Here is a 16,862-nt window from a genome sequence, read left to right as displayed (position 1 = left end):
TGCTGTTTGTCTGCGAGTCAGTCTGTATGTTTGCCTGACTCAAAGGTTAAATGAACATTTTGTTCTTAATTGGTTCTGAATTAATTAGTGCAGAGCCCACACAGAGGCTATTTGTGCTAGATTTACATTAGCTGTGTGTTCTGGTCGCCTCGAACGACTGTTAATTACAACTCACTGCATCGAGCCGCTGCTGCAAAAGCTGTGGTTCTGGTCTTGAAGGTGCATTGATAAGAGCATCGTCTGTGATGTCGTCACACACACACTCACACTGTTCTCCACTGTTCACCCTCAGTAAGTATCACATACAAAGCGTTTTCACGAGTTGCCGTTAAGTAAAAGCTGCTGACTCGTCCACATTTTTAAACCTCCATATGTTGCGTGGCTTCGCTCTGCTGAGCCGCTAATTCCTCTAACGGTGGTTTTATTCCCCTCGAGCTAAAAGGCGGTCATTAAACACTCGGTCCAGGTGTGTCACCGTGTCAATAACGGCTCCGCACACCGACACTGCTGATGGAAAATGTTCTGGCAGCCGTCAGCTTTGCATCTTTTTATAGCGCTGCTAATGCACAACCTGTCACCTTGATTTATTATTACATTTGTTAACAATGTTTGATTTATAGCTGAATTTATATACATATATAAATGTATATAACAAGCAGAGGAGTGGGGAAGAGCCAGACATTTTAACAATTATTATTAAATTCATCCCTCAGGTTCTCACCCCTTGATGAATAAACAAAAAATAAAAAGATGAACTTCATCCTGTATTTCAACAACGTGTTAACTGTCCTGTGATGATGTGAGTTTTTACTGTGCATCCATTGAAATATCGAGTAAAGTAAACAGCAGCACACTTTACGCTCACGTCTGACCCACATATTTTCCATACAGCAACTCCAAATGATCTCGACCCTCAGTAAAGTAACGTTATTACTCGGTGGTGTTCTCCTGCAGCGCGACTGGATGCTCAAACAAAGTCGGTTCAAACAAAGTGGATCTGAGGAATTAATTGTTGATTTGCTGGGAATGAAGAGAAACCAGCGTGTGAGCATATTGGGTTTGATTTTAGTATTTTGTGATTTAAAAAAAATGCTGCAGTGGAACAACAAAAAAAAGTAACAATCTGATTCAAAGCTCCCTGACGGACAGAATCTGGTGTACGCACACCAGCTGTCACTGTGTCTGTCTTCATACACACCGATACATTACAGGAGTTTCATTTCATATTTACCTTGAACAGAGGAATGTAAACCTGTTTTTTGTTTGGACTGACTGTTGATGTAAGTCACTGATGTGCTTCATTTATTATCTAATGCTGTTGGCTGTGAACAGACCAGCTGTAACGACACTATCAAAGTCTTTTTGTTTAGTCTAAACAGCTTTTATTGGTTTTATGGTGTCCGAGGTCCGACGTCAGTGTTTGTGAGATTCCACGATATCAAATGTCAAAATGAGTCCAGAACACAGCGATCCATCACAACATGTCCGTCGTGACCTTTATTCTCGACTTCACACCATCACGTTAGCTGCTCACGAGATGAGACGTCCTGAATATTAGAGCCGGTGACACAGTTAAAGGATAAGTTCACCCAACACTGAATATTTGGTCATTACGTACTTGGCCGCGTGGCCTCTTGAAAGCCGAGTGAAGTTCATAAAACATTTCTGGAGCAGCAAACAGCAATTCAGCATTCTCCTATGCAACTGAAATAGATGGTGACTTGTTTTAAAATGAAAAACAACCAAAAAAACACAACATAAAATGGCTTCACATCTCTTTCAGCATAATCAAATTATTTAGAAAAACTTCATTTACACCCTTGATCTACGGCTGAGCTCGTAACACTATTGTTTTTGCAGTTCGATCTGGGATTTCCGGAGACTTGGATTACGCCGAACAATTGTACGCAGACATTTTGTCGGGTATTTATGTTGTTTTTTATAGTTTAAAACAAGTCCTGAGCTACTTCAGTTGTTTAGGAGACGAGGAAACTTCACCTGACTTTCAACTGAAATGTAGATAACAGCCGAATTTTTGTAATTTTGGGTGGACTCTTCCTTTAAAGTCTTAATAAACAGTGTTGGAGCTTTACTCTTCTAATGGCTCTTCTATAGCAGCATAAACACAGTGCAGTCACTACAGGTGATGAATTGTTGTCTTACTTTTTTAATAATGCCGGCTGCAGCGTTGCTAAACGGCCCAACTTAAACCTGATTTACCATAAAAACACAACTTAAAGTCCACACAGCACAACTTTAAGTCAAACGAGGGCTCGGAGAGTTGAAACGACCTCCAGAGCTCCGTGGAGCTTTGTTTGTTCGAGGAGGATTTTCGAGGAATTTTCTGCTGATCCGGTCCCTCGGCTCATCCCGGTTTTACCTTTTCCCCCCTCTGCACTGGATGTGATGACTGCGGGAGATCTACGAGCTGATCCCACATCAGCACTGCCTAATTGGAGAAACTTGGGAAATAATAATACGGGCCTGGGAGGCGATGATCAGCTTAGAGGCCGGCCCATCCTTCACATGCTGACCGTATCTTTCTACCTCCTCATTTCAGGTGATTAGAGCAAATCCCCCGGACCCTGTCAGAACCTCCGAATCAGCACACTCATACACTGAGGTGAGTGTGTGTTTCACTTTTTTAAATCCGTGCATGAATGTAGTTTGGTTTGATGTGTGTGTTTGTTCCTTATACTGCATGTCAGCTGCTGAGTGTGAGTGCACATTGAGTGTGCATTAAATAGTGCTTTGTTTGTTTGGGACTACTTTCAGCTGCGGATTAATCCACATTTTGAGTATTTGTGACAGCAGGACTGTGTGTGTGTGTGTGTGTGTGTGTGTGTGTGTGTGTGTGTGTGTGTGTGTGTGTGTGTGTGTGTGTGTGTGTGTGTGTGTGTGTGTGTGTGTGTTTGAGTCAAAACAAACTACAGCGTGTGTTATCACTGCGAGGAGCAAGTCACCCGGTGCACCAGTGCGGCTCACTGATGTGTTTTTAATTTAGTTTTGGACAACAATAGAGCTCTACAGCGCAGAGGAGGAAGATTTATGAGGCTTTGGATACACACAATACTTGTGAGAGGCATCAATTCATTGCTGATTTCGGTGGTTTATGGGATTTTGGTTGGCAGTGATATACTCGTTTATCCAGCATTATCCTTTAACACGAGTCGTCCCAAACACTTCGAGTCCAAATGGAAGTAAACAGAAAGTATTCCCCGAGAAAAGCTGCTGTACGTTTGCTTCACACACGACCGTCTGCCAGACGTAACTCCTTCGTACTCTCTTTAACAGGGATGAATGCACTGTACACGTGCTTCTTTAACATTTTGAGGTGATTTTACTTTAATGAGTACAGAGCCAACAGCACATTTTTAAAATAATTTAAATTATCGAAATCCAATTTAAAAAAAAAACAAAAAAAAACACCCAAATCAGATCAGTTCGCTTTTACTTGCATGTTTGAAACTTTATTTAAATTACTTTAAATACTCAAATAAATGTAATGTCTGATACTTTAAAGCAGCTGTAGGTGATATATTTTGGTGTTTGGTCAGTAAGGTGGTCTCTCCTTTTCTGGTACCCCTGGCCACCTTATCCAATCAGGACAGAGAACTCCATAAAGAGGAGCTTCATGTTTATTATAAAGTAGTGACAGCAAATATGAGAAGATGGTTCATGTCTGTAAGTTTATTGATATTAGTTATTAGAGAGACAGTACGGCACTTGGAGTCCACGGCCACAATGAAGAATCCAGAAAAACACATCAATTCAATATCTCTGTCGAATGTTCAGAGGAGCCAGAGTTTATTTTTAACAAAGGACAGAGGACAGAGGACAGCTTCAAGGTTGGATCACCAAAACATGGTATTCAATAAAGGATTCAGGATTGGACTCAGTCAATGAGGTCTTTTCAATTCAATTACAGCAAATAAGAACATGTAGCTGGATGTACTGAGGTCGAGGCCGGAGATCTTTTATTTAATTTTGAACCACATGAAGCTGTAGATGTCTATAATTGAAGTTGAAGAGATGTCTACAGATGATGACGTAAAAGCCTTTTCTTACTTTTTTAGTGAATGGCTCCTAAATAGACATCGTCTGAACGACCCGGGTCTATTATTACCAGAATCTGCCTTGAACGGCTGAATATTGCAGAGAAGTTTCTATAGGTTTAAGTTACTATCGCTGTGAGATAAACGTAGTGGAGGAAAACAACATTTTGCAATTACATACATACACATACATATATACACACACTTGATTACAGTACTTAAGCAAAGGTGTGAGTCACTTTCCACTGCAGGTGATGCAGTGTTTTAACTAAGTGAAGCGGGGCAGAAAAACACAGGTGTCTCTCCTGAGCTCAGGCCGACACAGCATCTGCCTCGGCGTGTCGTGAGAGACGGTCGTCTTTCTGCTGGCTCTGTTTCACTGGTACAAATAAATACAAAGGCACAGAGCAGTCAGCTATAATCTGGCACGTAACAGCATGTTGCCAGAGCGATTAAACTGATTTTTACAGGTGCTTCCTACGGCAAGAAAACAGAAAATGGCTCTATGAAATCAAATAGAGGCACAAAGAGACGCTGAGCCAGGAACAATAACACGTGCTGTCATTGAGCTCGAGACTTGTCGGCTCGTACACGTTGTACTTTTTGTGCCAACAGACTGTGAAAAAATCAAAAAGAACAACTTTAATAAGAATGAAAGGTTTGGTGGCAGACCTGCCAGCTGCAGAGTACGTGTACTCATCATTGTGTAGCAGCATCTCAGTGTGTCGTGGCTTTTGTTTGGTTGCTTATCGTCACTCCTGCTGCAGGAGCAGGAGGCTGGTTTGGATTATTTTCAGCTTGAGGACAAAGATGCAGGTCAGGTTCGGGTCAGCTGAGCCCCCGAGTTCATCGCAGGATTTGTCCGTGTCCTGAGGAGTGTGTGAATGTGGAGTTCAGAGATCAGTCTGTCTTCAAACATCATCCACAAAACACAGAAAAAAAAAGATTACGCATCAGATGGTAGCGTGGCCAGAACCTGTACACGTGGAGCAACGATTTCTAACTCAAAACAAAACAGGCAGTAACGAGAGGTCCTGAAACTGCTGCAAAAATGTCAGAGAGAGGGCTGTAGGGTCGACACAGGCACCAGAACAAACTGTTGCTATTTTACATTTCTGCAAACTATATATATGTTCAACAATATCACGTCATATCACGTTAATGAGGGCATGTTGGTGGTGATGAACCTGGCGAATGTCACTCAGAGACATTTATAAACTTCATCGTGCTGCTGGAGACCCTCGCTGATCAGATACAGTCAGTTGTATTTATTCTACTTTGCTGTTCTCAATGATAAACGGAAAAAACGACCTATATACAAACTGATGTTTAAGCACATTTCTACATCCACTAATGGATAATTGATGGACTGCAAATAAAGCTCTTGCACAAGCTACCAAAACCAGAATCAGAATCAGGCGTAGGCCCAGGTTTATACATCTGACGAAGAGTTTTACGCACCTGGTATTTTGAGCTAAAACAGGATCTTGTCCTAACCCTAACCTAATGTAACTAGAGCCTAACAAAAAAGGTTGTTACACCATAAAATGTAACCAAAAGTTTCAGCAATAAGAGACTCTTCATTGCGTCTCCTACCGACGGTCGGTAGTTGAGTTAGCCAAGAAACAACAACAACAGTCGGCCTGCTGGTGTGTCCTCATCCAGCCGGTGGTTGGGTTACAGGTGCTGTATCTGCAAACAACCTGGTTTCAGTTTTTCTGTGATCTCGATTTTAGGACTTGATCAGAATACATAGTGACAGACTGAAACCATGCTTTTCATATGCAAACTGTCAGCCAGGTGTTCCCATTTGCATTTCTATGTAAATGATGTTTTGGGTTTAATTTTTTTTTTTAGCTTAATGCATCCGAGATGAGCTGCAGACATGCAGCTGCTGAGACACGGCGATGTGCTCACATTTCTTTAGTAGTTTACTTTTTCCTAAAACTTGGAAACAGGATTCTCCCCCGGGACTTAATTTGACGAGTCACTGTTAGATTTAATATTCATCCGGCATGTCTGCGTTTTTTTTTTTTTCTGCTTGTGCATGAGTGTACACATGCCCTGAAGCAGCCATGTTCCTGACTTGTTTAAAGCGTTGCTGTTTGAGGAAGTCGAGTGAGCGCTCCTGTGTTTTCCAGCGAGGACCTGCTTCATATTTCATCGGTTTCCACATTTTTTAAAAAGCATTCTGGAAATGAATATGTATTTTTTAAAAGTTTGAGATTAAATTCTTCGCTCAGAGGCGCCTTAAAAATAATTTATAGAGGGATGGAAAACTATTACCTGTGTGACTGTCTGGCGTTAGCATGCTAATGATTCTGAAGAAAGGTGCAGACGGGAGAGTGGGAAAGAGTGGAAATACAAGAAATAACAAGAGGACGAGTGTGTGGGGAAGGTGAAAGAGACGGGAAGAGGAGAGTTGAGAAGGAATCTGGCAAAGAGAGAAGAGAAAAACACACCTGAAAGACGAGACGCTGAACGACAGACTGTGTGTTTGCCTGAGATCGCTGATTACCAGACGTTGCGTTAGGAAACACACACTGATGCGCCGATTGCACCACGATACAGGAGCTGCCAGAATCTTCTGCATGAGTTGCAGGTTCACTCATCAGACTGATGCTTTTTATCTGCTCACTCCTGGAGTAAACAGCTGCCTGAAAACCCCTGAAGACCAGTGCGTTTCCATCAGTGGAGCTAAATTAAGTGTTACATTTTAAAAAGAGGAGATTTAACCAGCGGTGGACTCTTTCTGAACTCGCATCAGAAAACATCTTCATGTACTAATTTCACAAAATAACTCAGGGCAGGAGACACAAACAACGTCAGAATGCTCAAATTTCATGTCAGTGCTGTGTTACGTTTCTTTTCTTTCAGTTTCACACAGACCAGCAGCTGACGGGTCGTTCAGCAGTGACAGTCTCTTATTTAATTGTTTATTTTGAACCATGTGGCCGAAAAGGTTAAACCCAGAGCAAGAGTGCATAACAGCCAAACCATGTAATTACAGCGTCACGTAATCGAAAGAGATTTTTACCCATAAGCTTACATTGTGAACTGTAAAATGGTGGCACATTTTTTTTTAGCATCACATACATTCGTTGTTCACAAACAACGTTAGTCAGGAGCCAAACCGGAAGTTACCCAGGTTTCTGTGTGCACGATCTGTGGGGGAAGATCAGGGTGTAAGATCTTTTACCCGGGAAGTACGACAGTTTTTGGCTTCATGCGCCACTGAACAGCTCTCATACATGTGACGCCGTATCCAGGTCCCATCGTACGTCAATGTTGCATATCAAATATAAACCTTTTCTTCACTATGTTGTCTCCACTGAACTGACTGAATGAAAGCATTGCATTGCGTCTTAGGAAATATAGGATCCAAAGTCTATGTACCCACCTAATTCTGTAGGCTTTTAGCTAAAAAGAGTCTCCAAGCCCAAGCGGAGAAACCTTAGAAATGATTTAATCTCATCTGAAACAGCAGAACGCAGAAGAATCGATGTTGATTGAACAGCGTTGAGAATTATGACACAGTCTGGATTTACATTTGTTCCCTATAAACCTCTTTTCGCTGTGTTATTTTTTCTGCCACCGGACATTAAAATCTCCCCGGAAAATGAAGGCTGACAGTCGGGCTGGCAGCGTGGCACCATTTCTTTTTCGCTTTCACATCTCTGTTGCAGACAAAGTGAATAAAGGCACTCGCTCTCCGTCCCGTTTGTTGGTTTTCACTTGGAAGGAAAACGGAAAGCACTCCGGCTGTCTTTGCGGTGCCAACAATGATACCACGTGAAAACACGAGGGGGGAGTTGTCTGGTTCAACTTTAAGAAGTGCTGTTCTCAACAGAGCAAGACGGAGAGGTTGGTTCAGAAACAAGACTTGGGATTTCGTAGATAAGATGATTTATTTTGTGTCTTTTAAGAAAAAATGTGAGAATATTTTGTGAATTGAAAGAGGTCGAGGTCCTCATGTGTCCAAAACTCTGGAGCAGATTCAAAACGTTACTTTTTTTTTTACTGCTGGACGACTCTGGCATTTTGTAAAGTAATACAGTCGGCCAGAGAACAAATAGTAGAGAGCTAAAATGGTTCAGCTGCATGAAATCCCAATTTTGTTTCTGACAGCATAATGTTGAGGAGAGATTGAACAGTGATTTTTACTGCACGATAGATTCTGAAGGAGAAGAGCAGCAGAGATGAAAAGATGTGAGGCCGACGAGCGAAGAGATGCGGAAGAGTGAGGAGAGGAGATAAGTGAAGAAGTAGGCCGGGAGAGAGGGAGAGAGGGAGGAAGGATGAATGGAGGCATAGAGAAAAAAAAAGAGATTAAAATGTGTAGAGGAGGAGAAGCAGAGGTGGGCAGGCAGAGGAGGATAAAGTGGAGAGGGGCATATGACGGCCTGGCAGGTCTCCAAAGGCTCCCGGCGGCGATCCAGCTGCTTCTGAAGGCCACTTCGAAAAAAAGCCTGTTAGCAGTGCCAACAATACAGGGAGGGAGGCAAAGGAGCCTGAGAACGGGAGGGAGAACAGGTGAGAGTGAAAGATGGAAAAGAGAGAGAGGGGGAGATGAAATATGCAAAGACTGAGAGTACAGTGCAGAGAGACTCTCAGCCAGGACACGGCGGGACGCAGGGGACTGACGGTCCCAGGAAGAAGACAACAAAAGGGGACAAAAACAGACGTGAACCTCACAGCTGCCGCTCCTGAGACACACACAGGAAATACGAAATACTTCAACCCAGTCACGAGAACAAACCGTACTTTTCTGCCAACCACAGATATGTTGAAACTCTCCGTGGTCTGGTTCAGGCACAAAAAACACTTGGTCAGGGTCTGGAGAAGATCATGTTTTGTCTTAAAATACCTGTTTCTGTCGCCACAAACACGGCTGGAAAATGTTCAGGTGACTTGCTAATACATTTTCAGGGGTTTCACGCTTACAAATGTTGAAACAGCGGTCTACCACCTAGCTGCCACGGCACCACTGTCCCCTCCTCCCAACATAACTCAGTACAGCCTCCCAACATGTTGATATGATGGATAAGAAACATGCAAATTTAAAGTATCCATGGGGGAAAGTACGATGCTGACATTTTACTCTGGGCGGTTAAATCAATCCACAGTTAATTCAATTCAGTTGGTTCAGCTGAAAAAGGCTCAATTTGTGGGTGTTAGCACTTTGTGTAAATTTAATCAGAGAAAAAGTTTCCCTGATAAAAATAATTACATATAATAGAATTATGTAATAACTGCCTGAATCCCCTGCGTCCGCATACAGTACAGCTGAATAAAGTCCATATTTTAGCATTTAAAGTAATGAAGTATAACTTGAACTTGAGGTTGCATAAAAAAAACAGCATCCAGGGATATTTCGCCTAAAAAGAAGCTGACGTTCCACCGAAATGAGCATTAACAAGGACTAGTATCTTAACCGCGGCGCGGTGAGACATCTGTTCTGGAGTTGTGGCTTCACAGCTGGTGTATTCACACGAGATTGAAATCAACAATTATCTCCCCAGGTAATAATTATTCCTGTGGGACTGGAGGCACAGGGTTGGGAGCGTTCCAGTCTGGGCCTCTGATTTAAAGAGTGATTTCTACAGAAAATTGAATTAGACAAACTTTTTTTTTTTTTTTTTACTGCCGAGCCGAGACCAAAAGCTCAGCTGCGAGGAGAAATAACTTGGCGAATGTAACTTTATGTAAGCCTGTTGCATAACTACAATGCATCAAATACTGCATACAATATCTAACATCATCTTGTGTCCTACAAGGTGAACTCAAGCCCACATAAAGAGGAACCCTCTCACCGAGCACTGCCAGTCTTCATTTCTGCCTCCTGAATAAAAGCAGCATCAACACGTTCTTGTCGTGTCGTGTCAGATTACCATCTGTGTGTCAGACCTCTGTCCTAAGAGGACATTTTCAATCAAGGAAGACCAATAACTGCACTATAGCCTAAAGGCATGGGAACAAACAGCAGCGGATCCAAACACTAAACATTTAAAAAGATCAATAAGCATTTCAGACGGATGTGATTAATAAGATGTGGGCGAAAATAGAGAATACAACATGTGTCTGCTCCTCTGGGATGAAGACACCTGAGGATAATGTGATAGATGAAACTAAATCTATGCTTCATATGCAGTAACAGTGGTGTCACAGGGTCCTGGAGTCATGCAATCTTTTTTGAATCACCACTTCCGGTGAGGAAACGTATCGGGGGCGGTGCGAGCCTGCTTCAGCTTTCCAAATAATCACTTTGTCTCCGAGTGCAACTGAAAGTAAACTGAGAATACGCTCTGAATACACTCGTTGGATTTGGGGTTCAGCACTCGTACCTAGAGTCCCATTGTTGAAACATAACCTCTGTCTCCAGTTCTTTTTTTTAAAAGATTTCGCTCATGTTGCCTCAAACACCAGAGGTCATTTCTCTCTCCTCATCTCCACAAACTGCAGACACACGGAGCCCCGACACGTCTGTTCGCAGAATGCCAGCGTCTCTGTCCGTGGTGCTGAAAAGGTTGAAGTAATTTGTCAAATTTTTAGTGCCGGGATGCCTTTTTGCATATCAAAAAATACATCAAACGCCAAACAATGAATAAGTATTCTCTGTATGAACTGAAGCGGCATCAGCAAAGTCGTGCAAGTGCCTTCATCAAATGACCTTCCCTGTGTCAGACCTCTGTCCCGAAAGGAAATGCTTTGTCAAGGAACATGAGGGAAGAGGAACAAAAAATCTAAAAACTGAAAAAAAAACAGATCAGATTTACAATAAAGTCAAAGAAAAATGGTTAATCTGAATATTCAGAAAAGATTTTAAAGATAAAATGCTTCAGATGCGAGTCCTGGCTGACCATCAGCTCAGTCTCCGGGGTAAATGTTTTAGTTAATGTCTCTGCAAACCAAGATGATGTTCACATTTGTATGCATCATAGGCTCTGTTCCAATATTGATATTTCTACAAAACGCATCATCATGTTCACATTACATGGTTATGACCTGGAGTTACAGGCCAGAAGGCTGTCGAGCCAGCGACGGTGTTTCAAGACTGCGTTTCAACATTTGTAAGCGTTTCAGTTTCAAGTTTAGTTTAGTTTCAATCAGCAGTTTGCAGAATCGTACATTGCCAACATTTGTTTGGCGATCGGGTCGCTGAGATCTGTCCAAAATGACACAAGTATGGACCAGTGAGGGCAGCAAACGCACCTGGAGGGGCCTGTTCACAATGCAGCTGAGCTAATAATGGACTGTGAGGATTCATTGTGTCACGTTTTAATATAGAAGACAGTCACAACAACGTTGTTGGCTACAGACATCATGAACAATCGTCTTTCACAGTGTGTTCGGTCCTGTTAATATTTTGCCCGGTGTTAAAAATCTTGAGTCACAGGATGCAAATACTTTGAATCATCGTTGCTAAAAAAGCAGACCGTAAATACCACCACAAATAGTGCTCAACATAATGACAACAGATCCATGAGGTATCTGCTCCTACAGGTGATGAACAAAGGTAAAAAAAAAAAGGATGTCGTTGTTTACCAGACATTTCAGAAACAAGGTAAATGCAGCAAAAGACAAATGAAAGCATAAAATGGCTTCAGCATCCTCTTCGTGGGGAGATGCTTATGAGAAAATTATACTTGTCCTCCCATCTTCTCTTTTACATCCTTCCTCTTCTCTCTCTGCTGTGTCTTTAGAGCAGAAATGTTGTTAAAAATAACCAACAAACCCGATCTGCTCGTCTCCGCTGCGACTACGGGAACCAACAAAGGAGTGAGAGAAAAGCCTGCTGGCATTTTAAAACGTTCCCTGTCACTTCCCGCAGAATAATGGCTGCAGGAAATATCCTCCCATGAGGCCTTATGATAATAGGCCCATATGTGCCGGCCACGGTGACGGTAATTAATTGCTACACAAAACTTGTGAGGTCGCTCTGCGGAGTACAGTGACCTCCAGACATGAGTGCAATGACACAGCGGGATTTTTACAGAGCCTAGAGCAGCACCGGGGGACATCTGGGACAGGGGGGGCAGATTAGTTAGCAATTTGACCTTTCCCATAAGGCACCAGCTCATCGCCTCGTTCCTTTTGTCACTAGATTAGAGACTTTAAATGCAGCGAGACATCAGCCGGGGGATTTACTGCACAGCACATTCAACCAGGCTCTGCCACCATCTCTTAACTCTTCTTCTGTGGTCATGTCGCCATCTGAAAAATGCAAAAGAGAGGGAGGAGAAGGGGTGGAGGGGATGACAGGAAGAAACTAAGAGAGGAAGACAAAGAGGGAGGCAGAAAAAAATAAAGATAGAGCCAAGCAAAGAGATGAAGAGGGAGGGAGGGAGGAGGGCGAAGGACAAAGAGGGAAAGCAAATCATTGACAAAACAGCAGTGGAAAACAAGCGAGGAGATCAGAAGAAAGTGGGATGAGACAGATGAGGAAAAAGAGGAGGGGAGGGAGGAAGAAGAGACAGAAGAGGGGAAATGGAGAACCAGGAGGAGGGAGATGTGAAGTAGAGAGGATGAAAGGAGAGAGTGAAAGAGTCGGGGGGGAAGGATTGGTGAACAAGAAGCAGAAAAAGGGGAAGCATGAAGAGGAGCTTTGCAAGACACATTCAGACCCAACGGAAGACGAGATGAGAGGAGGGAGAGTTTTGATGGTGACGAATGAAAGCGAGGATGGAGCCACGAATAGGAGCCAGTGGGGTCGTTGTGAAGAAGCCGAGCTGAAATGAACCAGCTTCAAATCAAAAAAAGAAATAATTGATCAGATGAGGGATTTTTTTGACTCCTGCGTCGCCACATTTCCAGTTCCAGGGCACTTGATTCTGAAGCATCGTCGAGTGAAGCAGCTCAATAACCGAAAACTGGAACGGCATCTGCATCATTACTTCAAGTCTCTTTGGATGCCTGCGTGGAAAAACAGAGCGGTGGCCAGACATGAAAACAAACAGCCAACAGTGGAGTGTTTCAGCAGCGGTCCTACCCTACAGATATGACGTATCTGCGAACAACAGATTTAGTTTGATGGTAGAGATTTTTTAGGTCGAAGCCCAGCGGACACAGACTGGAATGATTTGTCTAAAAATATCATCTGTAATTGGCCTGACAATAGTAACTAAAACTGACAGACTGGTTCAACATCTTGAGAAATATGTTCATTTGCATTCTTGATGAGCGTTAGACAAGAAAATCAACACCACTCTCATGCAGACACCCTGTTAGCTTACGTTAGCACAAAAACACGACACACAGCTGCAAAAAACACAACATGTTGTTTTTCACACAGTGGTTTTTGTACAAATTAGTGAGCTTTAGAGGTGTAAATAGGCAGATTTGTTATCCTTCAGCAGAGCCAAGCTAGCTTTGTATCCCTGTTTCCAGTCTTGTGTGCTAAGCTAAGCTCACTGGCTGCTTTAGCCTGTATCACCAGGCTGTGAGATTCACTTTAGGTGCACGCTGCCTCGGTCAGTGACACGTTTTATGTCCGTTGGTTGGTTTGTTAGCAGGACTGCACAGACACTATGGAACGGACTTCCACAAACCTTGGATTGAGGATGGGTCTCAGTCCAGAATAGACCCTGTTAACTGTTGGTGTGGATCCGGATAAAGAGATGGACCCAGGAACTGTTTCTCACTTTCTTTCACGATCCGTGATGGGATGTTTTTTGACATTATGGTTAATTTCTCAGGGACTAATCAGCCTCGTCGTTTGAACATAATGTTAGCAGTTAACATTTGTGCAAACTACAGATACATCCGAGGTTGACATTTGTACCAAACGTGGCATATCACGTTGACGAACCGGCTATTTTTCTTGGGAAGTCAGACCATCTCCATCTGTGATCGTGGCATCATGACGACATTGGAGATTGATCTTCTTATCAAAGAGAGCAAAAGTGATTTATTTCCCAAAACCACTGCTTAAACATTCAACTCTCTCTGTGAATATGTGGATTTGTACAAAGCTGAAGCTGCAAACTCTGGCGAGTGTTCATATGATGACATAACTCACTGCCTCTCTAAGGAGGAAAACTGGTTTATTACAATTTGAGTTACGTTTTTGTTTTTAGCCCTGGCTATCATTTTATCACTTACAATATAATACCCTTGTTCACACCAAAGTAACTGCTGAGAACTCAAAAACATCCCTGAAAATAGGTCAGATGGGGAAAGGAGGCGTAAGCAGTCAACAAAGCATGATTTTATTTTGAAACCTAGCAAACAACTACCCAAATGCAATGGACAGTTGTTCAGTTGCTGAGTCGTGCTTCAGTTGTGGATGATTTTGTTGGAGTTGACACATTTTCTTTTTTTAAGCTTTGAAAAGTTGAAGCAAAGACCGAGTGTTCCCGTCAAGTGTAGGACATTTTGAGACATCAGTCTCGGGAGCCAACTATTTCATTTCCTCTAACTTTGAGATTAAAAGTCTGGGGGGAAAAAAATCAACATCAGACAGAATTCCAGCGTTTGCTTACGCCGATAAACTACAAAGCAAGAAAAAGGCAACACACCCTCCATCTTTTTAACAACCGCTGTAGAGCTCATCGAACGCGACACTTCAGCCTCTAATTGCTCGACGGCAGCAGGTTGAATCGGGAGGCTCAGATGTGCAAATGTGTGCGAGTGCAAGTATGAAGCTATAAAAACGAGCCAGGTGCTCAGTCAGGAAAAAGACGGGGGGCCTGTGGTGCTGCTGGGTACCGATACCGTTGTCATGGCAACCCGATTATCTTTGACCACGTCTTGATCCCGAGAGGAGGAACAAAGGGTGGAGATCTCGGGAAGACTTTGATGCTCGGTGAGTCAGCAGTTTGCCAAAAGAAATCTGAATTAACTTGTTGGCCTCTGGTCACTGCTGGAGTGATTTTTTATTTATTTTTTATTAAAGAATCCCTTTTATGTGAAGTCTGGAGAGTGTGACTGAAGAGATTATCGACTTTCAGTGCTTAATAATCAATTAAATTATTAAGTGATTAATGAGGCCCTATAATAATTATACACGTGGAGTTTCTTGTCACAACAAAACCTAAAGTCTAAATAGTTGTATAAAAGGCCGTGTGGCTGGAAAAACATAGTCTTTAACCAGGTAGCAAGGGTCAAGAGCATTATGGGAAGTGTAGTATCCAGTATCTTTGGAGCTTGACTCAAACTAAGGACAGATAGTCAGCATCTCTCCGCCTCTGCTGCATCACTCTTTTCATGTTATGAAAGTCCAATACTAATTTTCTGAAATATCCCTTTAATAACATTTGCAATAAGAAACATAATTATATTTGCCAATTTAGATCATAATAACTCTTATTTTCTTGTCCCTACTGTGCATTAAATAAGTACTTGAATGTTAGAACATAAATAGCAAATTAATTTTTAAAAGTTTTTTGTTACATCAGTGCTTTTATGTTCCCTCTCACAAATCATTTACAGGTCCCACTCCAGCACCGGTTTGATTAAAATGCATTTCTCTTTAATTTAAAAGGCCTCCAGTCTGACCCACAGAGAGGCAGCAGACGCGGACTTCATTGGTCCAAAGTTTAAACAGCGCTGTCTGCAAAAATCAGCAGGAACCAAACGTGCCTGAATTAATCTTCAAAGAGCAAATCCAACCTGAACTGGACCTGAGAATCAGACCCAAACCAGAAAACAATGATCTAGGTCGACTGTGAAAGCAGTTTATGACCCATATTTATAGTTATTGTTCAGTGTTGACCTCTAGTGGCTGTTGTCATTATTACAGCAGCAGAGGAGGAAGTCAGGTGACACAGACTGGGTGGACGAGTTGGGTCAAACAAACATAGGACTTGCATCCAGGTAACTTATTGACGAAATGTCAATAAGTTACGACATGTATATAACGTAACTTGTGTAAACTATGTGGGTATGTATGTTAAAAAACATACTTATTTTAACCACAATATTTTCCTAAACCTACCGTCGCTGGTCTGCTGCAACAGTCTGGTTTTGGGAACAGTGATGTGTTGTTTTAGGAGTCAATCAACCTATTCAATCGTCTACGTATGAGGACCTATTAACAACCATGATAATAATAATAAGAAATCATGTCATTTTTTCTGCAGTTCATTGTTACATTCTCTCTATGTAGAAATCTGTGAAAAATAAAGCAGAACAAAATGTGCACAGAGCAAAGAAAAGTCCTTCAGTTGCTTATGAGCAGCGTCACATATATAACTCATGTCCATGTGAAAGACAAGAGTCTTGATGAGCAGTTCCCAGGAGGGTCTGGCTGCTTTCATCTCCAACTTTTGCAGATTTTGTTTCCACCTTCTTGAGGAAGCTCTGCACGGATCTACTTGTGTGTAATTCGTTTTGATATTTAGAACGCGAAAAATATACATATAGATACAAACTTTGAACTACTTTTTGCTGATGAATTTTAGGGATTCGTGAAAATATTCCGGTTTACATCTTTGAACGTTTAAAACCCAACATGTCAGAAGAGATTTATGTCGGCGGGGTTTTGTATCATCCCAGGAAAACAAGACGGATGCCTTGTGACAGGCTGCAAATTTTCTGTGCTGCTAAAGAAGAAAAAGAAAACCAGAACAAACCGAATGCCACAGATTGCCACAGCTCGCTTTGCAAAGCGCAACCCGGCGTGACAACAAAGCTGGTGGAGTGCAGCAGGGAGCTGTTGAACTCGGGTGGCCTCAAACAGCCATCCTGCCGCTGATGAGAACAGGCCTCCTTAACACGAGCAGTAATACGCTCCGGCTCTATGAGAGGCCATCAACATTACTTCACACAAGATGCTGAACAGGGGAAATCTCTTCACTGAGATTTTAA

At 42.4% G+C, this 16,862-nt stretch overlaps 1 protein-coding gene across 4 annotated transcripts in view; it reads left to right on the top strand.

The window, feature by feature from the left end:
* sgcd (sarcoglycan, delta (dystrophin-associated glycoprotein)) overlaps positions 1-16,862 on the top strand; it is a 301,763-nt gene that overhangs the window by 121,465 nt on the left and 163,436 nt on the right. For all 4 annotated transcript variants that reach the window (XM_084373505.1, XM_084373503.1, XM_084373504.1 and 1 more), the window contains exon 3: positions 2,561-2,623. The gene's annotated coding sequence lies outside the window, so the exon portion shown is untranslated. The remainder of the gene's footprint in view (positions 1-2,560; positions 2,624-16,862) is intronic.

This window comes from Pagrus pagrus (genome assembly GCF_965226575.1).
Source record: "Pagrus pagrus genome assembly, chromosome: 14".
NCBI lineage: Eukaryota > Metazoa > Chordata > Actinopteri > Spariformes > Sparidae > Pagrus > Pagrus pagrus.
The sequence above is the reverse complement of the archived record's forward strand: the minus strand, read 5'-3'. Positions and strand labels throughout refer to the sequence as shown.